Raw genomic sequence first — 27,805 nt, forward strand, 5'->3', positions numbered from 1 at the left:
TCATAAAGCAAAAAGTATGAAAGGATTTGATTATTTTACTTTAGAATAAAGCAGGTTGGGACACATACTTTTGCATGTTACTGATTTATTATATGGATAACTTCCAGGAGCAGATACTCTATACTTCAACAAGTATACTTGATCTAGTCATCTGCTGATCAGCTTTGCTCTCACCCATGTTGTTTGCCTCTGTGCTGTAAGGTTAAACCTGTGCTAACATGGGACATTAAATAGTCCCATCTATCACAGGAAAATGAGACAGCAGACCTTCCCCCTTCTCTATCTTTACTCTCTGCACCGTCTCAAGACAGCTCCTCTGCCTCAACACATTCACACACTTATGGTACAAACTTCTGCTAACTTCTCCACACAGGTATCCTTTCTTTATTATTCTTAGCGAACAAGGGGGCCCTTTAGAGTCTGTGTAATTTATCCAGTCTCATTTGGACAGGAAAAAAAATAAAATCCAAAAATGAATCGATTGGAGTGAGAAGGTCGTTGTGGTTTAAAGCCTTAGAGCCGCAGGCTTTCCTGAGCGGGCTGAATGTGGAAAGAAGGCCAGAGGGTCATGAGGAGGCCCTTTCAGTTCGGGGTCTGTTTGACACCAGGGAAAACAGAGATCCATCAGTAGGGCCTGTTATAAACCCAGCATTCCTTCACTTTGTTCCCTTCTTAGCTATTTACTGGCTTGCAGTTCTGAAATATTTTGGCTTCACGGCACTCAAAAAATTCAGGATTCTTTTCTTTTTATTCGAATTTTAGGTTAGGAAGCTAAAATAAATATCCTGCATATGAGGAAAATGGTGTATAGAAGCTGAGTCATGTACCACAAATGTTTATAGTTAAAGCTCTACATGTTCTTGATGCTTATTACTGGGCAAACACAGCAGTGCTTTAGAAAGCATGTGTTTTACCTGGTATGTCTGTCTTATCCTACATATGTTAGCCTTATAGATTATGTTACTGCATGTGGAGTTTATTGTAGCAAGCTGTGAGGATAAACGCATTTAAACAGTCAATCCCTAAGCTCATGGAGAATAAATTTTCATTATTAATAGTCAAACCTTAGCTCTGACAAAATGTTGTAAAGCTTTAGATTTTTTAATTAAATGCTGTGATGTAAAAAAAAAAAAGGTTTTGGGTTTAATTTCCAATAGTTTCCTTGAATTACTTAAGGATAATTTTAACAGGGACAAAAAAAAAATACAAGTATTATTTAAAAAAAGGATACTTGCCATCTTAAAGGTTTCGTTAGTTTTTGATTTTTTGTCACACCAAAAGGTTCAAAACATCCAACAAATAAAAATAATGGCCAAAAGTATCCAGTGAACATAAAAAAATCTGTTTTTGAAAGAAAGACATGATCCAAACCCACCTGGCTCTGAGTGAAAAGATAAAAATAAATGTAACCTGCTTTAACAAATGTCTGGTTGTGTGATCCTAGACAGAGGCCCCGTCCACACAAAGACAAACCCCGGCCTAAACGCACAAATTTTTCACCGAACCAGCCTCTCATCCATACAAAGCCGGCGTTTCGGGGGTCTGTAAACAATCTTTTTTTTATTAGGCCTTCAGAGTGGGAAGATTTTGAAACGCCGTTTTCGCGTTCCATCTTTAAGCTCTAACCGCATTTTTTTTTTTACACGCATGCGTCATAGCGTCGCCTCTAAACACGCATGCGCAACACAACACAACAATGGCGTCGTACTGTGTTGAATGGTTGCTGCTCATGCTACTCACCCTGCTGTCGGGCTTACAACAGAATCTTCTTCTTCTTCTGGAATATCTCCAGGAAGAACAGAGCAATATCGACGACATAGTTCAGCACCTGAATTTGACTGAACCACGAAAATGGACTCGCAGGGCAACCATGTATAAATATTAGTGCGCATGCCCAACATTTCGTCACCTATTTTTGCTTTGGCACCACAGCGCCACTTACAGGCCTGGCATACATTTTGCAGCGTTTTCATGCATTCGTGTGGACGATCACATTTATTTTACGTCTCCGTCTTTACGACAAACGTTCTGGAAAATATTAGAGTTTCGTGTTCGTTTTGACTTTGTGTGGACGGGGCCAGAAGCATTTCCAGCTACACTGTAGGGTTTTTACTGTGATTATTCAGGTTAATGCTAATGCCACGTTGCCTGATTCAGATTTTGCTCTTGACTTTGACTAGGCCACTTCAGATTATTCATTAAAATCTTTCCAAGCAATTCCAGCAGAAGGAGTTGGTAGTTGCCTACGATCATTACTCATTCTGGTCATCCGTAAGAACTTCTTCTAATTTCACAGACTGACTGGCCAGACATAAACTTTTAGGTCGGTGTTTTTTTTATGTGGTTTCTGATGTACCACTCCCTCCAGTGATAAAGTTCCCTTTTGTTTCATCCATTAACCGAATGTTTAGAAGAGATTCATGGGATCAAAATTGTGTTTTGACAAATATCACAAAGTGCCTCTTAAAACTAAATACTTATTTATGTTTGACATCTGGCTGTTTAGAAAGATTCTTACTTTAGTGTTTGCTGATTATTTTTCACTGACATAATCATAATTGGTTTTTTGCTTTTAAAATATTTTTACATTTTGTTATGATCTGCCGTTAGGAGCTTGGAGTATTTTCTTGGGTTCTTGGGTTGTCGTGTACCACTTTTCTGGGACTGGGTCGCGGAAGCAGAGGAAGAGATTCCAAGACACCTCCTCCAGCTCCTCTGCTGGAAGCCCAAGGCATTACAGGGCCATTCTGTCATGGATGGACAAGATCCTCAACCTATCTCTAGGGAAAATCCCGGCTATCCTGTGATGAAAGCTAATTTTTTCCAGTGCATCTTTTTCTTTTGGTCATGCTCTAGATTTCATGACCATAGGTGAGGGTAGGAACATAGGCTGACAAATAAATTCTCCCTTCATATATGAGCAAGACCCCAAGATACTTGAGCTCTTTCACTTGAGGCAATATCACTCCTCTGACCTGAAGAGAGAAAGACTCCCTTTTCAGGTTATGGACCATTGACTGAGACCTGGAGGAGTCTGTGGTTTGGGCTTGGTTGCAGACTGCCCCAGAGCATGCTGTAGCTATTGGCACAAGAGAGCCAGATACACTCTGGCCCTTTATAGAAATCCTGTACATACAGATTATGAACAGGTGCTGTGACTGAGGGCAGTCCTGTCGAACTCCAACAAGCACTGGGAACAGGATTTATAGCTGCCAAAATAAGGTGAAATTCCACTTTTCACCTGTTCAAGTGTCCATGGATCAGGTCTCCTCTGACTGCTGCCAATCCCTATTAGCATTGGTCCGTCTTGGTCCCCCAAGGTCTACAGGGGGATAGCGAGGCATCTCTTGTTTTGGCTTGGCCCTTCTGTGCATCAGGAGGATAAACTCCCCAATTGACCCCAAACCCTTTGCCTGGGCCCAGAGCTAGGCTCCACTGTACTGGATGATGTCACTGTCCCTTTTTTTTCCAAGTCATCATGGCTTTTAAACTTCTCTTTGTCTTCCCATCACCCAGAGACTGTGTGCCTTGCGAGACCCTACCAGGGGCATTTAAGCCGTGGACAACTTAGCTTCTGGGATCAACCCGACCACCATTGGTGATTTAAGGTGGGTCATATTCGAAGGTTTTACATGGAAACATATTTTATCTGGCTGTTCAGTGGCACTGCTACCTTGCAGCAAGAAGGTTCCGGGTTCAATTCCCTACCCGGGGTTTTTCTGCATGGAGTTTGCATGTTCTCCCTGAGCATGCGTGGGTTCTTTCTGGGTACTCAGGCTTCCTCTTACTCTCCAAAAACATGACTGTTTGGTTAATTGGCTTCTCTAAATTCTCCTTCGGTGTGAGTGTGTGCATGAATGGTTGTTCACGATGGACTGGCAACCTGTCCAGGGTGGACTTCACCTCTCGACGGTAGAGAGCTGGAGATGGGCACCAGCACCCCTCCTGACCCCAGCTGGGATAAAGCGTGACAGACAATGGATGGATCTATCACCCTTTGCAAACACACCCTGTGTGCCACAGATTCACTCCCACCTGCAACATTTGAGATGTGGCTCAAAGACCTGGTAGCAGGGAAGAAAGATATGTGAAGCCATGCTTTCACCCATCAGTTTCATCAGCTGCTCCACAGAGACTTTTGAAAATACGATATGATCTCCTGATTGTCTGCTTTCAACATTTCTGAGCTGTGTTTTCTCCATGTTTTGTCAAATTCAGACAAAGTCTAACTTACCTGTAGAGTACAAGTAACAAATAGGATTGCCAAATGTTGATTACTAACATTAAACACTGCCTGTGTGAACACTTCCATACATTCAAGGAAAATCTCCATTTTGTGTTTTTTTCCCCCCAAATTTCTAATTTCTCAATGACAATATATTTAACATATAGTAATATAGTATGGCTAGTAACATTCATGGGATGTCTGTGGCTTAAGAAGGACAGTAGTTGGCTTGCAATCCAAACATGTTGTTGATTTGATTCCAGCCTCATCCTGGTAGAAAAGTGCTGAGTCAAGTCTCTAAAGCCCAAGTTGTCTGTGAACTGCTGTCTGAATATGAGAGTGTTTCTGAGTAAATATAACTAAACAAAGATCAATATGAGTTTATTCCTTTCACCATTTAATTCTCATGCTAAATTTTCATATAGCTTTTGCTGAGCTATTCCTATTTGTACTCACTGTAACCACTTTAAGAAATGACTGATACTCAACTTGTAGTTGATTAAGATTTGACTATCAATTAAATTCAGTTTATTTATATAGCGCCAAATTCACAACACATGTCATCTCAAGGCACTTTACAGTTCAACCAGATCATACAGTCAAATTGATACAAAGTTTTCTATCTAAGGAAAACCAGTTGATTGCATTGACTCATTGACTCAAATACAATCCCCCACACTAAGCATGCTTGTAGCGACAGTGGAGAGGAAAAACTCCCTTTTAACAGGAAGAAACCTCCAGCAGAACCAGGCTCAGTGTGAGCGGCCATCTGCCGAGGCCGACTGGGGTTCAAGGAGACAGAAACAGAGATACAAAAAGCAGCTGTAAAAGGCGGCCCCGTCCAGGAAACACACAGCCAGGCAGACGAGCTCCAAGGCAGCTCCCATGCCAGAGGACGAAGAGAGCACATCCACTCAGTCACGGCCAGAGAAACAGGACCACACTGGAAAACAGGCCGATCTCCAACATCTATAAACAAGGGTGTTGATGGAAGCAGCACAGCTGATGTTTCTTTCCAGGATGACGTCACAGCCAAACAGGAACAGATGAGGCAAAGCTACTCTGAGGAAAAGCAGAGAGAGCAGAAGGTTAGAGATTGAACTAACAGATTCTGCAGAATAGGAGAACAGAGAGAGAATGAAGCAGAATGATGAAATGGGGGTCCCTATGTCCTCCAAAAGTCTAAGCCTATAGCAGCATAACTATAGAGATAGCTCAGGATAACCTGAGCCACCCTAACTATAAGCTTTATCAAAAAGGAAAGTTTTAAGCCTAGCCTTAAAAGTAGACAGGGTGTCTGCCTCACGGACTAAAACTGGTAGTTGGTTCCACAGGAGAGGAGCCTGATAACTAAAAGATCTGCCTCCCATTCTACTTTTAGAAATTCTAGGAACCACTAGTAAACCTGCAGATTGAGAGCGAAGTGCTCTGTTAGGAACATAAGGAACAATCAGATCTCTGATATAAGATGGTGCTTGGCCATTTAAGGCTTTATATGTGAGAAGGAGGATTTTAAATTCTATTCTTGATTTAACAGGAAGTCAATGAAGAGAAGCCAGGATAGGCGAGATATGATCTCTCTTTTTAATTTTCATCAGAACCCTGGCTGCAGCATTTTGGATCAGCTGAAGGCTTTTAACTACAGTTTGTGGACTTCCTGATAGTAAAGAATTACAATAGTCCAGCCTTGAAGTAACAAATGCATGGACTAGTTTCTCAGCATCACCCCTGGACAGGATATTTCTAATTTTTGCAATGTTCCTCAGATGAAAGAAGGAAATTATAGAAACCTCTTTGATATGGGATTTAAATGACAGGTCCTGATCAAAAATAACACCAAGATTTTTTACTTTATTATCTGAAATCAGTTTAATCCCATCCAAATGAAGTGACTGGCTAATCAGTTTCTTTTTCAGAGACTCTGGTCCAAAGACTATAACTTCTGTTTTATCTGCATTCAGAAGCAGAAAGTTAAGAGTCATCCAGGTTTTTATGTCTTCAAGACATGCCTGTAATCTATGTAATGGGTTAGCTTCATCTGGATTTATAGACAGATATAGCTGGGTATCATCAGCATAACAGTGGAAATTAATCCCATGCTGTCTAATAATTCTACCAATTGGGAGCATGTATAAAGTAAAGAGAATTGGTCCTAGCACTGATCCCTGTGGTACTCCACAGGTAACCTTTGAGCGTGTTGAAGATCTATCATTAACATGAACAAACTGAATTCGATCAGATAGATAAGATTTAAACCAGTCTAGTGCTGTTCCTTTAATTCCAACAAAATATTCAAGTCTTTCTAAAACAATATTATGGTCAACTGTATCAAATGCAGCACTAAGATCCAACAGGACGAGCACAGATACAAGTCCATTATCTGAGGCCATGAGAATATCATTAGTGACTTTCACCAGAGCTGTTTCAGTGCTATGATGAGCTCTAAAGCCAGACTGAAACTCTTCAAAAAGTTCATTATGGTGTAAGTGATCGCAAACTTGTTTGGCAACTACTTTCTCAAGAATTTTGGATAAGAAAGGAAGATTGGATATAGGTCTATAATTGACCAAGTCATCTGGGTCAAGAGACGGTTTCTTAAGCAGAGGTTTAATTACAGCAACCTTAAAAGCTTTAGGTACATATCCCTGTAACAGAGATAGATTAATCACATCTAAAATGGAGGAGGAGATCAAAGGGAATACCTCCTTAAATAACCTGGTTGGAACTGGATCTAACATACAAGTTGAAGGCTTAGATGAAGACAATAATTTTGCTAATTCAGAGTTCAACTGGATCAAAGCAGTCTAAACCCGGTTCAGATTCCATGACTACCTCAGGTACAATCGCGGATAGAGGAGTGCTTATGATCTTATTTTTAATAAGATCAATCTTATTTATAAAGAATCCCATAAAATCATTGCTGCTAAGAGCAGGTGGAATGGACGGTTCAACAGAGCTATGGCTCTGGGTGAGTTTGGCAACTGTATTAAAAAGAAATCTAGGATTATTCTTATTCTCCTCTATTAATGAGGAGAAGTATGCTGCTCTTGCTTTACAAAGGGTCCTCTTATACAGCAGTAAACCATTTTTCCAGACTAGGAAGGACTCTCGCAGGCCTGTGGAGCGATATTTTCTCTCCAGTTTCCTAGCATTTTGCTTCAAAGTACGCAGCTCTGCATTAAACCAAGGAGCAAGCTTTCTATTTTTAACGGTTTTCATTTTCAAAGGAGCTGCGTTGTCTAAGGCAATACGCAGAGAACTAGCAACCCCATCAACAAAATCATCAACCTGTGAAGGGGAATAATCTAAGCTTTTGCACTCTGCAGCACTGCTCAGTGACACAGAGGAGAGAGAAAGTGAAGCAGATTCTTTAAAATTTTTAACTGCACTATCTGATAAAGATCTACTAAAATTGAACCTTCTTTTGGGGGAGGAGAACTCTGTTAAAGTAATCCTGAAGGTTATTAGAAAGTGGTCAGAGAGGACAGGGTTGTGAGGAAATACTGTTATTTCTTCACATTCTATGCCGTATGTCAGCACAAGATCCAAAGTATGAAGATGAGAATGCGTGGGACTATTCACATTTTGAACAAAGCCAACAGTGTCTAAGATAGCATTAAAGGCTGCTCTTAAGCTATCGCCTTCAATGTCAGCATGGATGTTAAAATCTCCCACTATGATGACCCTGTCAGTATTTAATACCAAATCAGAAAGGAACTCTGAAAACTCATCTAAAAATTCAGAGTAAGGACCTGGTGGACGATACAAAGTTACAAAAAGAAGAGGTTTTCTTGCCTTGAAATTTGGATCAGGGAAATTAAGGGTTAAATGTTCAAAAGAGTTGTAGGTATTAATTGTTTTGGGAGTAATCAGTAAGTCAGACTGGAAGATTGTTGCTACTCCTCCTCCTCGCCCAGAACTTCTGGGGATGTGAAAATTTAAATAGCTTGAAGGAGTTGCCTCATTTATGCTCACATAATCCTCTTGCTGCAGCCAGGTTTCTGTAAGGCAAAACAAGTCAATGTGATTATCACAAATCAAGTCATTAACTAGTAGACTTTTAGAGGAAAGCGATCTTATGTTAAACAGACCGCATTTAATTGTTTTAACTTTTTCCCCAATTGGAGTTATTTTGATTTTAATTAGATTATCATGATTTACTCCTTTGGGAATCTTTGCTAATTTATTAGATTTTGGTCGTGGGCAAGACACTGTCTGGATGGAGTAAAGAGTGGGTAACAGTAGAGAAGCTGCAGAGATGTGTGTTAAACTACAACTCTGCTTCCTGGTCTGCACCCTGGGTGGTCAGGGTTTTGGAGGACTAATAAATGTGGCCAGATTCCTAGAAAGAAGAGCTGCACCATCCAAAGTGGGATGGATGCCGTCTCTCCGAATAAGACCAGGCTTTCCCCAAAAGGATTGCCAATTATTAATGTCACTATCAGTATCAATACTTTCACTCAAGTACTACTGTTGAGTTCTTAGTCCACCAATGGTCTTTGTTTGCAAACTCATATCTGGACTCCCTCCCAGCCTGCAGCAGGTTACTGAACAGTAGCACAGAAAGCAGGTTGCATCATCGGTTTTGATGGTTGGGGCAATAATCCGCCGTGTTGTGATATGTCTTTCATTGAATGCATGACAGTATAGGCCTACTAGATAGCTTATTCATTGACTTGCTGCTGTACAATTCAAAACTGAGCTTTATCATAGGTCATCATTTTGAATAGTTTTCAGACTATAACCCTCACTGCTTCTAAGAAACACAATTAAATCAGATTAGATTTCTGCACAGAACTTTAGTGCAAATAAAACATCTTGTCATGTCTTTCTGAGAGAAGTTATTATTTTAATATAGTCAAGGCTTTACCTGGTCAAATAAAGGTAAAGGTAATAAAAAAGGTACTTAATATCAAAAAATCTACACCTTACTTTTTTTTTACTTGACACATGACACAACAAAAGAGAGTTGGGTAAAGCTATGCATTCAAAAAAGAAAATTCGATGTTATACATTTTGAAGCAAAAGATACGTTCATCTAAACATTTCATTGTTAATCTGAGCACTGAGAGATAGAAGATAGTAATTCTTGTTTATCCTAGAAAAAATCATCAAACTTAAGCAGAAAGTTGCTGCTTGGTGTTACAGAAGATATTTCCAAAGGTTCTGAGTACTGTACTGTCACAATATTTTAGTGCAATTACATAGAAAGTTGTCCTACCTTTAAATAATATGCAGGTAGGTAAAAGCAAGTCAAGGAATAAATATGCAAACCTAAAAGATACCAACAGATTAACTTGCAAACAAATCCAGATAAAAAAATCACATACACTCTTGCAGGTAAAAGACACCTTTGATTTAGTCAAAGTGCTATAGTCAGAGGTCTGTGTGTTTTCCCAAAAGTAGGGAAATCATAAAAAATCAGTGCTGCTAAATTACTGTCACTCAAAGAGTTTCTTTCTTCCTCTCCCCGTCTCTATTCACCTCTCCTCCCACCAGCCCCACAGTCTCCAACTCTTTCCTGCTTCCACCAGCAGCAATGGGGGCTTTCTCTTGTTTCCTGGTGCTGGCGCTGCTGGATAAACACACAGCCTTCCTCTCATATAAAGGCTCAATTCTTCTCCATCGTGCCTAAAATATGGATACAAAGAGAAACTTGTATGATAATTTTTGGCATATGGTGGTGGGGGTCAGCGGGTGGGTTATGTGTGTGTATAAGGGAGCATAGTGCTGGCTAGACAAAGTTTTGCCTTGTTCTGATACTTGTCTAAACTTTCAAGGTTTTGTTTTATACAGGATCAGACCAATGCCATCTGACAGATTGGCTGAGTGCAGTGCTCGAGCAAGTCTGAAAACGTCCAATCCAGAGAGCACTTGGCTCCCTTCTGTCTTCGGCTGATAAGTGGTGTCATGGTATGCTGCCGGATAAAGCACCACTGTTATGGAATTAGGTGTCAAATGGAAAAACTGAGCAAGCAGAGATTAAATAAAGACATAATTTACTAAATTTAATCGAAGGAGATCGTTGGACTGTGTGGACCAACAGAGCTGTCTTTCATCTTTGATTCTGAGATGCAGCCACAGAAACGGAGCCAGCTGGAACATGCCGGGGATGACACAAGTACCCTGGATGATACATATGGTCTGCTGATAGCCTGCAGATCACCTTACTGCCCAGCAGACATGCGGCAACTACAGGCCGCAGAGGAGGGTGGCATTACCCTCCTTGGATACTTTAAAGACCAACAGCTTAAGGTGATTCTACAAAGTGGCTCCTAATGTTAAAATAAATTAGCTGTTGCTCCCATGAAGGAATACAGGTGCTGGTCATAAAATTAGAATATCATGAAAAAGTAGATTGATTTCAGTAATTCCATTTAAAAAGTGAAACTTGTATATTATATTCATACATTACATACAAACTCATATATTTCAGATTTTTATTTTGTTTAATTTTGATGATTACAAATGACAACAAATGAAAATCTCAAATTCATCATATCAGAAAATTAGAATATTACTGAAGACCAATAAAAACAAAGGATTTATAGAAGTGTTGGCCAACTGAAAAGTATGAACATGAAAAGTATGAGCATGTACAGCACTCAGTATTTAGTTGGGCCTCCTTTGGCCTGTATTACTGCAGCAATGCGGCGTGGCATGGAGTCGATCAGTCTGTGGCACTGCTCAGGTGTTATGATAGCCCAGGTTGCTCTAATAGTGGCTTTTAGCTCTTCTGAATTGTTGGGTCTGGTGTATTGCATCTTCTTCTTCACAATACCCCATAGATTTTCTATGGGGTTAAGGTCAGGAGAGTTTGCTGGCCAATTAAGAACAGGGATACCATGGTCCTTCAACCAGGTACTGGTAGCTTTGGCACTGTGTGCAGGTGCCAAGTCCTGTTGGAAAATGAAATCTGCATCTCCAAAAAGTTGGTCAGCTGCAGGAAGCATGAAGTGCTCTAAAACTTCCTGGTATGTGGCTGCGTTGACCCTGGACCTCAGAAAACACAATGGACCAACACCAGCAGATGACATGGCACCCCAAACCATCACTGACTGTGGAAACTTTACACTGGACTTCAAGCAACGTGGATGAAGTGCCTCTCTTCTTTTCCTCCAGACTCTGGGACCTTGATTTCCAAAGGAAATGCAAAATTTACTTTCATCAGAGAACATGACTTTGGACCACTCACCAGCAGTCCAGTCCTGTTTCTCTTTAGCCCAGGCAAGACGCTTCTGACGCTGTCTGTGGTTCAAGAGTGGCTTGACACAAGGAATGCGACAGCAGAAACCCATGTCTTTCATACGTCTGTGTGTGGTGGTTCTTGAAGCACTCACTCCAGCTGCAGTCCACTCTTTGTGAATCTCCCCCACATTTTTGAATGGGTTTTGTTTCACAATCCTCTCCAGGGTGCGGTTATCTCTCTTGCTTGTACACTTTTTTCGACCGCATCTTTTCCTTCCCTTCGCCTCTCTATTAATGTGCTTGGACACTGAGCTCTGTGAACAGCCAGCCTCTTTAGCGATGACCCTTTGTGTCTTGCCCTCCTTGTGCAAGGTGTCGATGGTCGTCTTTTGGACAACTGTCAAGTCAGCAGTCTTCCCCATGATTGTGTAGCCTATAGAACTAGACTGAAAGACCATTTAAAGGCTTTTGCAGGTGGTTTGAGTTAATTAGCTGATTAGAGTGTGGCACCAGGGGCCATCAATTTTGAACCTTTTCACAATATTCTAATTTTCTGATATGATGAATTTGAGATTTTCATTTGTTGTCATTTGTAATCATCAAAATTAAACAAAATAAACATCTGAAATATATGAGTTTGTATGTAATGTATGAATATAATATACAAGTTTCACTTTTTAAATGGAATTACTGAAATCAATCTACTTTTTCATGATATTCTAATTTTATGACCAGCACCTGTATAGGATGTCAATTTCTAATCAGTCATACCTTACAAATTGAATAAACTTGTATTATAGATAGATTAGCAAGTAAAATGTATCCTACATTATTAAATGTATGTATAGTAACTCAAAATGACTAAAACATTGCCAACATCCAAACAGGCATGGGTTAGTAAATGATTCTTTCAGTATGATAACCTTAATCATAACATTTCCATATTAAAATATTTCATTTAACTCTTCCTACTTTTCAAAAGTTCGGCATATTAATTAAAGACATTTAGTTTGTATCTTCCTTTTTACAAATCAAGAGATGTATGTTTTCTCTATCCATATACAGACACAATATTTTTTGTGTAAATTGAAAGATTGCACTAATTAGAAGGAACTGTCTTAAATGTAAGAATGTGAATTGGCATTGACAATCACTGTTTGTTACACGAAACTCTGTAAATGCAGGGCTAATAAGAACACCTTTGGATAAACTCAATGGCTCAAAACAGCAGGTCTAGCAAATCTTTGTTTTTTTTTCAGGAGATCAAAGCCACTTTTAAAGTTTCTGGTGTCCATTTCAAAGGAATATTTCTAAATAAACCTGCTCTTGACGTTTAAAGCATGCTTAGAAATCTTCGCAAACTTTACTAATATCTACAGTAGTTTTAGGTACCTCATCCTCATCTTTAAAATCCACATGTAAATATGCCAGAATTATCTATAACGGCTGATCTTCATCTGTAGTTCCAGGGCAGGTTTATGTTTACAAAATGGATGGCAAATTCAAAAATGGTATATTCACCATAATCTTTGTCCTGGCCTGTTTCATGAGTCTAATTTTTTTAATCATTTAGTTAAAGCATGGTTAAAAAGAAATTTCTGACTTTCATTGGTTTATTTTCATAGATTTGATTATTTATTATCACTTTTCTCAGAATAAAGTCATTTCTGTGACCATTTTTTTCATTAAACTAGGGGTACAAACCGTTTTTTCCAGGAGTATAGCTTCTTTCCGTTTTAATATTCCTTGCCAAAAGCTTTCTAGCTTTTTCCCCAATCTCATAAAAGCTAATCTTCATTCTAAATAAGACCTTGTTACCTCTACCAAGGCGGTTGTGTTTTTAGTCTAGTTTATGTGTGTGTGTGTGTGTTTGTGTGCCTGTGTAAAGTATAACTTGAATAGTTATGAACAGATTTTAATGACATTTTTACCAAAGTGCACCTCAGCCCAAGGAACAATTCATTAAATTTAGGCGATGACCCGTATCACCATCTGGATCGAGGAATTTTTTTGAAAGATTCTGTAAATACAGGTCTTTACTTTAGATCACAATATGTCAGGGAAAATTAGCTACTTGCTGTTGCTGGAGGTCTGCACTCTTAGAGGGCTTTTCCAATTTTTCTAGTTTATTTGAGATTTGATATCATAAATCTGTTTCAGAATTGCATTTATTTGCCAAAGCCTTGAGCTCTGCTTACTTCCACTTTCAACACAAATTTGAATTGTTCTAATTTTCTCCTTCCACACTATGCCGATTCACTCAATAGATCTCATACTGTATACCCCTCTTAGCGTCTCCAACCAAATGACTTGAAATGCTCACCCAAATTCAATTAGATATTATTTTGAACCGTTTGGAGTAGATACAATTAAAGTAGTATTGAAGTTGTAAAACACATAAATAATGATTTTTAATTTTTTTCTTGTTTTTAAATATTTTCCTTGTCATGCAGCCGAAGGCTGATAGAATGGAGCAGTGGTTAAAGAGAGATTTAAAGGAGAGACGTGTTTTCAATGACAGACTCAACATTGGAGTCAATTGAAACAGAAATGACTATTCTTGACATGTTTCTCCATACTGTAGGTATGTTAAGTAGCTTTCTTGGAGTTATCCAAATGTAACCAAACTGTGCCAAACTGGAGAAGGCCAAGACATGCCAACTTGAATAGGCTGTTGCTCCTGTTTTCTTCTACACAGAGACATGAGTGAGGGCTTTAATGAAACATCATTTCCAGAGGAATCATGTTCTCTGCCAACATGACTAAAATAGTTTAGAGGAGCAGAGCACAGGATCTATTTAATTGAGATTTTTATATATTTTTCTTTACCCATGGCAAATCTCCATTTTTTTGCTGTGGTTCAAGAAAGGATATTTTTGTCTATCCATGTTTGAACAGAGCTGTTTATTTTGACACCATCGAACAATAGCAACTACAACCAATACAACAACCAAACACTAAACATATTACTTTTACAGGAAAAATGTTGGAAAATGCTTATTTCTTGAATATAGCCACTATCTTATTAATAGAAAGTAAACTATAGAAAATGTATGAAACACTGAATGCAAGACTTTTGAACTTCCTGGATATGCTTAAAACTTAAAACCTGATCTTTTAATGTTTTTAATTAGTTTAAATTTATTTAAAAAATTCATAAGAAATGTAAAAATTTTCAGTTTTTTTCTTATTTTTCGCAAGGACTCCTGCATGGCAGTTCCAGCCTGAAAGAAAGCATCAGGATGAGCATATGTAGCTGTGGCAATTTGCCCTAAATTGCAAGCATCTGTTCAAACGTATCCTTTAAAATCCCTAATTCATAGTTCAGTTAGGTTGGCCTGCTTGTAATCTAAATATACCATGATCTCCATTTAATTCTAGATCCCAGAATCTGTCTCACCACTAAGCCACCGTTTCTTGCTGAGATAATCTATATCAATATAAATAAAATATAAAATTGCATTTTACAAACAAAAATGAAATCTGTTTATTCTGAGAAAATGGAAGGATTATGATGACAGGACAATCCTTCCAGGAAAGAGACAGAGAATAAAAACAGGCTTTAAATATTTTGTTGTTTAAACTGTGCATCCAAACTGAGACCATAAATGGGAGATTTTGGGAGAGCATAAAAGATCATTTTTATAAATCTGATACCAAAGTGGAAAAATCTGAGATTGCTGGTTTCCTGTCTCTGTCTCTATATGCGAGCTGCATCTTATTTAGCAAGCTCAACCTACATAACCTTTATCTGCCAATCAGGCCTTAGTCATTGAACAGGTTGAGCACACAGTTACATTTAAAAACCAAAGAAGCAACAAAAACCTCAAGAGACAGACCTTCTTCTTCTTCTTGATTACCACAATAGCATAACATTGTCTGGCCCTTGTGTAAAAATCCCTGTGCTAAACAAGCCTTATAAACTGAAGGTATGACTTTTCTCACTTCACTGTTCCCTGGACTAGACCAGGAATGCGAGTGCATCCTCAGACTGAGAACTAGGGCGGCAGAAATATTTTTTCAGGATTTTAAGCTCTAGAACCAAATTCCTGAACATGTGAAACATTTGACACCCTAAGATTTTATTTTACCGAAGCTTTCCTCTAGATTCAAAGCCGTTTTTGGTTTGATAAGCAGTTTCCTTGATCACTTTTCAGCCGTTTCTCAGCATGATTTTCTTACTGTTGGGAATTAACTAATATGCAGTTAAACAGCACAGCTGGCATCACAAAGTCGCCCATCATTGGCTTTGTTCTCAAACTTAGGTCAGCATTTCACTGCTTCTTTCTTTCTTTGAAGTCCATACTTTCCAGTGTTTCATTTGTTTTTATTCGATATCCATTTCCTATCTTTGTGAAGAGCTTTAAATTGCTATCTGTATGGATGGGGCATCACAAAAAAACTTGCATAACCTTAGATTTTTTAATGAAGACTTGATTATATTTTTATTTGTAGTGTCTTGAAATTTAAATTTTCTCCTCACTCGTTATTGTAAAGTCAAGGTGATAGGTATAAAATTTAGATCAAATAAAAACAACCCTTTGGTTATGAGCATTTTCACCGCATCAACCAGATGAAAATACATGAACGATGAGTATAAGGCTAACTACTATTACATAGTTGCTCTCAGATCTTTCTGAGCTTTTATATGCAATCTTTTAAACATTAAAAGGCCTTTTTCTTGTTTTAGTAAACAAATTTTTAAAAGAAAGTAGAATAAAAGGTTCATCGGTCACCTTTATCATGCAAGGTAAAGATGAATGCAGCTCTTGTACTGTGATGATATAGCTAGAAGCAACAGCTGATGTAACATTACATCAGCATCTATGTGCGTCTGATTTATCTGATGTGGTCTGTGAGAAATTGTGCCAGGTGCAGTGGTTATTGAGAAGAGAGCTACCAGTTTCAGGGCTGATGGACTTTGATTGGAAACTGGTGTATGTTTGAGCTGCAGAACACTTGTTTAACTCCAGCATAAACTTAAAGTACATAAAGTAGTTGATGGCCTCTAAATGTCTAGGAGAATGCATGCCTCCCCGTTCTCAAACAACATAACCTGAGACATTAGGAGGAAACTCTTGACAGTGATTGCAATGTTTTTAAGCATGTCCATGCAAAAAAGGACAAGGTATTTTGTGCTTATCAACAATGGTAATAAAGGGCATAGAAGGAAGCAGTGAGTGTTTTCCAGATATGAGCCGGCTCCTGGATTCCTCTGCTATGATTTTGGTGATAAAATGAGATGGGGGGGAAGTTGTAACTCTGGAAGCAGGAGGAGAATGATAAAAGTTAAACTCCAGCATGAGAGGTTAAAACAATCTGAAAATAAGGATTTAATAAGAGCAGTGGCCTGAAAAGTGGGATGAAAAAACAAAAACAAAGAGCAATGTTGTTTTTAGGAGTTTTAATACGCTGCAGGATAACTGTACAACAACAGATATGTGTTCAGATGTCGCTGCATAAGGTAATACATTGCAGTCTTGATGTCCTGCTGCACAGTGAGGCATACCTGCTGTATGATGATTGGCAGCCAGGGGCAGAGGTAATAAAGCAGCCCATTCCTCTGTCTGTCAGAATATAGTGCTTGTATTCACTGGCCGCCAAAGGATACAGCTTACTTTGGTTCGCTGAGAGGGACTTCTAAAAAATTGTTTCTTTTGTAATTGTCCCAAAGCCCCGTTTGATATTTTAATCCTGCCTCACCTTACCCCCAGCTCACAACATTTAGTTCTGCAGAGCTCTGGAAAAACAACACACTTGCTTTCATTTGGCCAAATTCTTGAATTTTAACCTTTTCCATAGAGATTGTTGATGATTTTTGTGGAAATAAAAGTCAACATTCCTTTAAAACACATTTTAATTACTCAACTCCCTTCCAGGGGATCCATTTACAGTCATGAGCAGATAATGAACCTACGGTTCCAGGATAAGTCTTCGATGTATTTTTAACTTTTTCACATTTTATCAAATATACATCATTGAAAAGAGATACAAGATGCTTTAGAGCTTGGCAGTTTAACCCAGATGACTTTTAATTTCCCTTTGGGATTAACAAAGTATTTCTGAATTTAACTGAACTGAATTTGATAATATTGAATTGAAATGATTTGAAGGTACTGCAGGAACCAGCACAACAGTTATACATGTTGGGAGGTGTTATCAGAGCTTTGCATGGAGGTGTTAACAGGTAGAAGAAACTGCTTACTATTTACTTCAAGCACACAGCTCATACCTACCAAAGCAAAGGCAAACCTAACATAATCAAGCCTCCAGCACAGGAAATCACACCTTAATTCCTAAAGTTGATTTGGGCAACTAATTAACTGTCATGTTTTTGCATGATTTAAGAAATCATAGTACCCAAATATTTCTCTACATTGATGGGGAGAACCTTAAACCCTTCTTCTAACAATGCTAATAAATACAGCGGTTTTAAAACATTAATAAGAAGATTTATTGATAGTGTCCACTTTCTGCACAATGACTGAATGTCAAAGGTAATATTTTCTAGTATTTGAATGTGTCATTCTGCTTAAGAGGGAGAAAAGTGTTGTAGCTTTCATATAAACAGAGGACCTACACCATGCGACAACGGGTAAAGGAGGGGCAACCCAGATTTTCTTTATCCTCCATGCAGTAACTCTAAAAACTCCTGTACTCCCTTTGCTATTTATTTTAAAAGCCTTTAACCTAGAATATTTATTAGTTCGGAGTCCATAATCTTTTGATCTCAGTACAGATTGATATGAAGTATACCCTTCACACCCAATCCAGATTTTATCAACATTTTGTCTTCCATATTGGTTTGATTTTACTACACAAAGCTGACAACAAAATATAGAACATTCCCAGAGGTCTGTAAACTTAATTTACTGATGTAATGTTTGATATTTTTTTTATCTTGATTCTGCATAGACTATATATTTTAGATGAATAGAAAAGATGGAATGGATTAATGGATTTGCATTGCAAAATTGAGCTAAATTAGCAGTCAACAACTTTAATTTAGGTTTTATTATAAAGAATTACTAAGACACTTACATCCAGGAGTATTTCTTTAACCAAGCAACTTTAAAATGCAGATGAGAATTATAGGAAACACTAAAAGCCTTGTCCTTTTCCTCTCTCCTTTTCCCCGACCACATTTCCGGATCCCACACGTCAAAACCATTTTGGATTTTTCCTTCAATGCTTGCTGGGCTGAGGAGGATGTAATGAGCCATAGTTACCTTCCTGAAACCTGAACATCAGTGTTTTAGATCGCTTTATCCCTCAGATCACTTTTCTAGTGTACTGTTTGGTATAGGGGCACTTTATCTCACATCGTTCTTCTGCCTCCGCACCTCCTAATCTTGGTGTGCCTCTTTGTTGATAAGGGCGCATGGTCAGCACAGGAAACTGTTTAAATGGACTGAAACAGGTTTTCAGGTTGTCCTAAGATCATAGAGCTGCAGAAACTGTTTTCTCATGCAAGCATGACAAACATGATACAAATAGGATTCAGCATCAAAGTAAAAAAAGTTACAAATGCTTAACAGTCTTTGATTAAATATGTAGTTGATAAAAATCAGATGATTAAATGTATCAAGCACTTCTTACTAGGTATATGCATTAAAATGAAAACTTTTTATCACAATATTTGTGACTCAAATTGAATTGTCTGTCTTTTTTGGATAAATCACCATGTATTTTTGAGGCATGTTAACTTGGTTCAGGGGAAAGCTGGGGGTAGGAGATTAATGCTTAATATATCTTGTGTAAATATTAGTTGTTTTCAGTAGGCTTGCTAACTTTAACATGGATCTCTGACCTAGAGTAAAGTTTCAAAGTACAGACAGGAGTCTGTCCTTGGCAGTTGAAGGGAGCTGTGTGAAAATCAACAGAGGTAAACATTCGTGCAAAGGATACACTATTTAACGAATGCTATCATACGTCAGTAAGTATGAGCATACTTAAAGTAAGCAGTGATATACAAAACCATGTTAGACTTACACAGCTTTTGTGTTAAACACATAGGAAAGAATAAGGAGCATAAAATGGGAAAGTAAGAGCAAAAATATTCACTTTAGACCAAATTGAATTAAACAAAGCATTTTTTTAATTGAGAGTGTAATTGAGACTAAGATCAGCTCATATTAGATTTCTTCAAAGCTGTGATTTATTAAAGATCATTGAAAAATAAAGAAACTTCTAGATTTGCTTGTTATTTCCTACCTTCCACCTTTTTTAACCCAACCATGATTTTACTTGGTCCTCTTATTGATTTTCTAATAAATCTAATATATCAGTATTATTACCATATGAGGTGTACAAAAGCCTTTAACCAACTGGTGGTTGCTTGGCTTCACTTTTCCTACACTGTACTTGAAAGGAAACATGAGTTGCTTTTCTACATATCGATTCATTGCTTTATGCTTAAATCAAAATCCAAATGCTTGTTGCCAAAAAGCTCATACTTAGGCTGTGTGCAAAATTGTCTGACTATAGCCCCTATGGCTCTCGATCTCTGATGTGCCAATTCAAGACAGTGCCTACTGAAATGTTCTTATGGATTTCAGGAAAGAATTCAGAAAAAATATAGCCAAAGTCTGATAGTACTGTAGATGCTCTCTTCTCCTCTGACACCTTCTATCGTTATTATTGAGTTGACCATCAGATGTCATTAAGTGATAGCATGCACCTATGTAGATGACAAGGAAACAGAAAGGATCTACAAAAAAAATCAAAGGTTACACAAATGCAGCGAATGACTGAAGCTGCATTATAAAACCCTAAACATATAAAGTGTGTAAATTAGCCTGTCCCACAGAGATTACACATGAAAAAAATCTGGCATTTGTACTAACCTATATCAGGGCTGGCTGTGCCTATACATCCTGTCACGCAAACGCAACCGTGTTGTCATGATCTTGGCATTAATGTCTGGTCTGATTACTCATTTCACACGCTTGCTTAGCTCCACTCAGTTCTCATTACCTGATCATCTGATCCACCTGCTCCAGTCTCTATTTAACCTGCCTTCTATCAGTAATCAGTGCCAGATTATTTTCGAGCCGATTGGTGAGACTTATTCTAGAATTCCTGTACTCTGATTACCTGATCCTGACCTGTTCTGCATATCGACCTCTGTGCCTGCCCGTTCCCGTCTGATCTGTTTGCCTTACCTGTCTTCTGACGCCTGTTGGATTTCTGTATGCCTGTGTACCGAACCTGGAACGGTTACCTATCTGGATTCCCGGCACCTCTTTGGATAGCTGACCCCCTGGTTCTGACTAATGAGCACATCACCGACATTGGCTTTGGCTTTGTCCTCTGAATTATCCTGCCTTCCTTCGTCTACTCGGTTCTGATCTCCTACCTGTCCTCCGACCACTGATACATCAGCGTCTGGGACTCTCTGTGCAGCAACCCCTGCGTCACGTTGTTAGTCAACTAGATGGAACCCACCTCACCCTCTGCACTCGAACTGAACAATAAGACCAGGTTAGTGACTCACAATGTTCATTATCAGCTAACTCCAAAAAGACATGGTCACTTACCTGTTGTCTCCTCCTGAAGAGGTTACTGCCTTAGACGGTGACCCTCTTCACTGTGTTTCAGTTTGCAATAAACATTCTGAGAAAACTCAAATCTCAAACACCTGATCATATTGTTCTGAGCCTGACACGTATAGCTCCTAGAGGTGGCTAGGTACGTCAGACGGTACCTATGCAAAATGAATTTGCACTAGGAAAAACATTACTTCCTTTCCTTAGCTCCTTCCTTACTGCCAGCGCTATTCGGATAGCACTTATCATGGCGACCACTGACTCACTCCCGCCATGGCTATAATCCTTACAGATTTGAGGTATTTAGATCCATCTTAAGTGTCAGCAGAGAGCAGCTGCCCAGCGTAATGCTGTGGATGTTAGATCTCTGCTGGTGAGGTCACATCTGAGGCAAAGCCAGTAGCAAAGGTTTAATGTAGCAACCCCTTTTTAACCTGAGGAGGGCAGTTAACATACAGTAGACACAAAAGCAGGATTTCTAGAAATGTGCAATGAACTGCCAAACTATTGCGTAGGACATGTAGAGAGCACTGTAAGGCATCAATTTATTTGGTTTAGCAGCAGGAAAGGAAAAACTGATGTAGGTCGTTTTAAATAATGATTTTAAATAATGAGGAAGAATACAAAAATAAAAGAGAAATTAAAAATTATAGCATCTACATGAGGCTAAATTAACTAATAAGTTCCTCCATTTGTCATGGTCTTGGTTCTGATTAAGTTTCAGTTTTCAATTTCATTTTGATCCATGTTTTTCTTTGTTTTCTAGTTTTATTGGTTTAATTCCTATTTAAAAGTGTTTCTAGGTATATATCTGAGTTATTACTGTAGGTATTTCTTGATTGCCCTCTGTTGCCCTCTTGTGTTGGTCTCCTTTTCCCTAGCTCCTTTCTAGAAGCCTCTGTTCACACCTGCTCCCCATCAGCTCGTTAGTCTTGTCTTTGTTCAGTCTCCCACATAAACTCTTCCTGTGCAGTTCCTCGGGGCTGGTTCCTCGCCTTTTCCTGGCTCCCCACGTGAGTTTTCGGATGAAGTTGTCTGGTTTTCGGATTTTTGCCTCACAAGAACTCTCCTCTGCCTCTTCAACTATGCATTTGGGTCCTCAAAACCTCAACCAAACCCTGACACCACGCCTTGTTGTTTGTTCTGGGATAAATAAAAAACGTTTCAATTGACAAAATGAATAGCATAAAGAGGGGAAATGAGCAAAAATTGATGTCTACCTTCATTATAAAAGCAGATAAATTATAAGGCATCCAGATTATATTAGAAATGCAACAAAATGAGTAAACTTAGATTTTGAAATCCACAATAGGAATATTGCTAACAAGATCCTGGCTCTGCTCTATTTGAAGGATATTTCTACTCACCAGCTCTAGTCTTTGTTGTCTAGCATAACTCTTTAATGGAGTGTCATCTCATGGATCTACTATAAATGCAGACACATGCTCACTCCAGAAAATCTTCGTCTTGTGCATCCGAGCAACCTGAAGTTTAAGAAAGATCTGACAAAAATGTTTTGACACATTAATTAATTTTTTTAAATAATGTAACTTACAGCTGCTATCTTTTTTTCTATATCTCCTCTCCTTGATGCTCAAGATTGTTCCTATACGTGACGAGAGTTTTTCAAACAGCTGCTGGCGGTCACATGTTAACACATAATGACCCCAGAGACTCTTGCAAACATCAAAGTCCATGATTTTCCACTCCATTGTGATCTCCTGCTTTTAATTAGTTTGAAAACTTTTAGTTAGGCTGATCTAAGACATTTAGACTAAAGGAATTCTTAGTTAAATTGTTCCAACTAAAAGGGAAAAAACTCAAACCTAACTCACAAGCCTGTGTACCTATGTATACACACACACATACATATGTATATATTAAGGGGCCTGGCATGTTTGAATAGAGCTCTTTGATGGTGCAGCCTTCGCTCCCAGTTTGCCGTTTGAGTTGGCATTTAACGCTCCAGTCAGAGACTCACACATACACACACACTGAGGGAGCCCTAAAAGCTTCATGAAGCCTGCAGGGAGTCAAACTGCTCTCACCTGTTGTCTCTGGCAGCCTAAGAGGAGACGATTAACTCCGGCACTGACAATCTGTTCTTTGTCCCCCTCTTTCTTCCCTTACTGCTATGTTATACTTGCAGTCTGTCCCTTCTGCTGCTGGACACTTTGCTCACTGCCTGACCTTCTGTTTCCTCCTTTTCTTCCTCTTGGTGTCTCCCTGTCATCCTTTTGTTTACATGTCCATCTAGGCTGACTATTTCTGTCTGCCTCCTCCTCTTTTTCTCTTATTCTTCCTACATCTCTCTATCTCTAATGCCCTTGCGGCCATGAGGGGAGCATGTGGAAAACAGTTGAGCACTTTATCACAGGCCATGGAGGTAATCCCTTGTAAATGCACTTTGTGAGGGGCCTGAACAGTTATGCTGCGAGAGTGTCACTTCACTACACCACACACAAACAGTGAGGTTAGAATGAACTTAGTTTAAAAACTGTATTCATATCCAGAATGAGGGTGAATATTTTCAACATGTACACAACAGGATGGACAACACATGATCCATCCTGAATGCATCAGCAAGCATTAGGGAGTTTCATCCTTTATGAGAATCTGTTGGAGGGAGAGAGTGCTGTGTGCGTCCCAGATGCCAGACCTCACAAGTTTTTGAGATCTGTGTGACTCAAGCTGAATTTCACATAAAGGCTCTAAAACAGATGGTTAGTCAGATGCAGGCAGGGAGGGAATGCTCATCTAGCACATATCAGGTGTATCTAATTGCAACTATTATCACGATTTGAGTACATTTTTTTTTATATTCTTCTTGGGAAAAAGTTGAAGCTCAATCAGATCTAATTCAATATATTTAAACAAATTTGTTAGCCCTGTTTTGATTTAGGATTAATTGGATTTAGGTTTGTACTTTTAGTGGATAATAAGCCCTTTTTTCATTGACTTTGGAAAGGTGTTTGATACAAATTTACCCAGGTAATATCACTTCCCTGGTGCCTTACTTTCACGGGCTTTTAGGCCTTGGTCATGGGTTAGTACAGGGATGTCAAACTGGTTCCAGAAAGGGCCGTGTGGCTGCAGGTTTTCTTTCCAACCAAGCAATAGCACACCAGACTCCAGTCATCTCCTTAAGTCAGTCCAATCTGAACATGATGACGTGATGAGATAAATCAAGTCTGGTGTGCCATTGTTTGGTTGGAGAGAAACCCTGCATCCACACAGCCCTTTCTGGAATTAGTTTGACACCCCTGCCCTAATCTCATCAGGTATCTTCCTTTTTATTCCCCTTTAGGATCCATGGCCAAAGACACACCCGCCGCTTTCTGCCACTGTGCCACGCTGAGACATGTGTTGCAGGCTTTGACCACTGATCTCTATGGCTATGACACACATTTTCTTTGAAATAAATATTTACATATATTGACTTAATTTATTTATTATACAAATGTTTGCTTCATCTTCCTGCAGAGGTAGTTCTTATACCTGCTGACTAATCTGTCTTTTTTTTTTTTTTAAGAGAAAAAATGTATTCTCTATTTTATTGTAGATGTCTGAAATTGATTTAAATGCTAAAAATAAGTGACATGGGTTTCTTGGTCAATCTTTCCTTCTTCGGCATTTATTTTCTTATTACAACTACCCACTAGACTGAAGGTGTCTTACATACATTTTCACACCTCAACAAGATGTCAGGCTGGTCTGCATAAATGTTGAAAACAAAGAAAACAGGAGGAATACAAATTCTCAGGGATTACTTTTACCCGAGTAAAACAAATCCCAGGGCTTTAAATAATTGGATTTCAGTCAAACAGGAGCTTCTAAGACATTAATATGCTCTGACCTAAATGCTTTTATTGTTTTGCTGCTTGAATGTATATATTATACTTTGAGAAGGAGGTAAGGAACCAAAATGTAGACAGTACTCTGAAAGCAGCAGAATGGGTTTAAATAGGTTAATGAAAAAGTGGAAATACAAAATGATACCATCTGGAACAAGGAGAACAGACCTTGGAGCACAAACAGGATTGGACTGAACTGCAAGGAATTACGGGTATGGTCATCAAAGGATCCAGTAAAGAGCAAGAATACATTAGTATATTTACACTAATGCAGAGATAAAGAAAGGACCTCAGAACGGGCCATCATTACATACAATATTGGAGGTAATGAATTGTTTTTCATTTCAGATCAATTATTTTTATTTAAACAAAGCTAACATTTTCTCCTGTCGCTTAAGCATCAACCTGCGGCATCGTTTGGACAAAAGTGTAATGGAGGCAAGAAAAATGCAGAATGTAACCACAGATGCCATGATCAAGGTCCAGAGATACCTTTCAGAGTCCAATATTAGCAGAATGAGGAAATCTGCTGTAGTGGCAAAAACTACTGTGCTCCAGTTTACATTAACTTGCACTTGTTGTGCCGCTTCTTTAAAGGCCTGTAAATAGTTTTTTTTTTTTACAAAAGCCAGAGAAGCAATTTAAAAAAATAAATTGATTACCATAAATTCTTGAAATAATTTGTCTCTGGATGAAAATAATCAGCAAATAAAAAAATAACTAACTGTTGAGAAAACACATATAATTGATAAACATATGGAAATAGCAAAACAAGCAATATCTAAAGATTAATGTGAACAGAAAATGTGTATATATATATATATATATATATATATATATATATATATATATATATATATATATATATATATATATATATATATATATATATATATATATATACATACAGCTTTAATTAACATATGAAGGAAGAGTGCAGATGGATCAGGGGAGAAGTTGATTATTTGAAACCAGAGAAACTGAGCCAAGAGGGCCAGAATAGCTTCCATAGGACAATGTGTTTACACAGTAATTATTAGTTATCAGCAGAAATCAGGCATGTCTGCAAAACCACTAAGAAGATGGCTATGGTTGAAAGAACACATCCTTTTTTGCCAGTTTGTTCATAATCCATAAGGTGGTCTGGTCAGATGAGAAGATGCACTTTTAAGGCTCCATGGAAAATGCAACCAGCAGCAGAAATCTGGCACTGCACATTAGTTTGATCACACCACCCCAGTAGTGAAACATGGTACCACAAATATTCAGCCAGAACCAGACTGGACTGACTAAAATCAGAGCACTGATCCAATAGACGATCAACAAAAAAAATACATCTCCTCTCAGGTTATTTACGTTATTATGCCAATCCTTCAAGAGTGACTTCCAGATAATGTTATGGGTTGCTCCTTCGTAGGTTAGATGCTTGTTTTTTTCTTACTACTTTTTCTATTCTTACCACATATTGCCCACTATGGTCAATAAATAGAAATTAGACAGAGAGCAAACTTAACAGCAAGCTTTTTCAAAACAAAGAAGCTAAACCCCCCCCCCCCCAAAAAAACCAAGAAACTCCTTGAAAACAAGCTTTGAAAAACTACTGATGGAGAAAACTTATAAAAGATAAGGACAGTCTGACTCCTTCAAAGCAAAGTAAACAAGGAATTAAGGATCATCCAAAGCTTTTGAACAGTTTAATCAAATAATCTATTTTGAACAAGCACAAGTTTTTTTTTTTATTGTTTTGTTGTTAAGCAACTGTTTTAAATGTTTGCGCAATACTTTGAAACACTTCGGATGATGAAAAGTACATAAAACATTTCAACTGTGCTCTTATTTTCCCAAAGTGTTGCCTCAACAATTGTTTATTTTGGTTGTTAGACTTAAACTAGAAAGCAAAGATTAAGATTCTCAGTAATTGAGTTCAATACTGAGCTGACTTTTAAAGTGAGAGAAAAACATTAGATCTGAAATAAACATACTAACATTTAGTATGCTGTAAACATAAAACATGAAAAAAACCATGAAAAAAACTGCCTGTTTTGTTTAGTAGGAAGAGTGTTTGTAGATGCTTGCATGCAACCCTTCCAGAAGTCAGCCTTTAGTACAGAAATGTGACTGTTATCAGAACTCCACCATCACACCTGCTGAAGAAGTATTTCCTTTTACGTGACGATGTGCAAACAGAAACAAGCAGTTCCTGTGAACTGTAGTTAACAAGTACTGCACTATGAGGTGGACTGGGTAGCCTCCCCTGCCCCCGAGCAGCTTTTAGGCATATTAAAATAATTATTTTGTAATTTAATTTGCCAAGAAAAAATATAGCTCTCTATAACGAATTAATAAGGATTTAGCAAAGAGAAACAGTGACTCAGCTAGGTTTCCTCTAGTTTGTACTGGCCTAGCCAGCCGAGTGGTGACTTGGTTTAATCTGGCAGTCAAAGTGCAAATATTACCTGTCAGTTCCCGGAGGCAGGTACCGTCCTGCTGTGATCCCATTTCCCAGAAAAAATAGCAGAAGCCTGAGCTCTTAGACGCTGCACTGGGCTGTAATGCATGTATGCACTGCGTAACCATGGTAGAAAGAAAGCACACACCCCTTAGTTCCTTGATTTTAATACAGGTTGTTGTTATTTTGGATATTTGGGGAGTATTAACAACAGAGAGCTAAGTAAAACACACAAACAAAGATGATTAAAAACCAAACACCTTAGGATTGTCACAAAGTTTGTTTTGATCTTTTTTACTTTTTCTATTCCATTCTTGTCATGATCCTGATGCTGATGGCTGGCTTAATTGCTCATTTAATTCGCCTGTCTAACTGCCCTGTTTCTCATCACTGCTAACCTGATCCACCTGCTCCTGCTTCTATTTAAACTGCTTGGTCCCAGCCATCACTGCCAGATTATTTTTTAGGCTTTGGTGTGAGAGTTTTCTAGCGTGGCTGATTGTGTTCCGATTGCCTGATCCTGACCCGTTTTGCATGTGGA

The 27,805-nt window shown here is 38.5% G+C and overlaps 1 long non-coding RNA gene across 1 annotated transcript; it reads left to right on the forward strand.

The window, feature by feature from the left end:
• The first annotated feature begins 267 nt into the window (after nucleotides 1–267).
• LOC119771766 lies at nucleotides 268–10,536 on the forward strand. The gene is made up of 3 exons (XR_005279181.1): nucleotides 268–373; nucleotides 3,517–3,608; nucleotides 10,022–10,536. It is a non-coding gene; the product is annotated as an uncharacterized LOC119771766 (long non-coding RNA).
• The last annotated feature ends 17,269 nt before the right edge of the window (nucleotides 10,537–27,805 follow it).

This window comes from Cyprinodon tularosa, unplaced genomic scaffold (genome assembly GCF_016077235.1).
Source record: "Cyprinodon tularosa strain WSP-4 unplaced genomic scaffold, ASM1607723v1 ctg69, whole genome shotgun sequence".
In the NCBI taxonomy this organism is placed as follows: domain Eukaryota; kingdom Metazoa; phylum Chordata; class Actinopteri; order Cyprinodontiformes; family Cyprinodontidae; genus Cyprinodon; species Cyprinodon tularosa.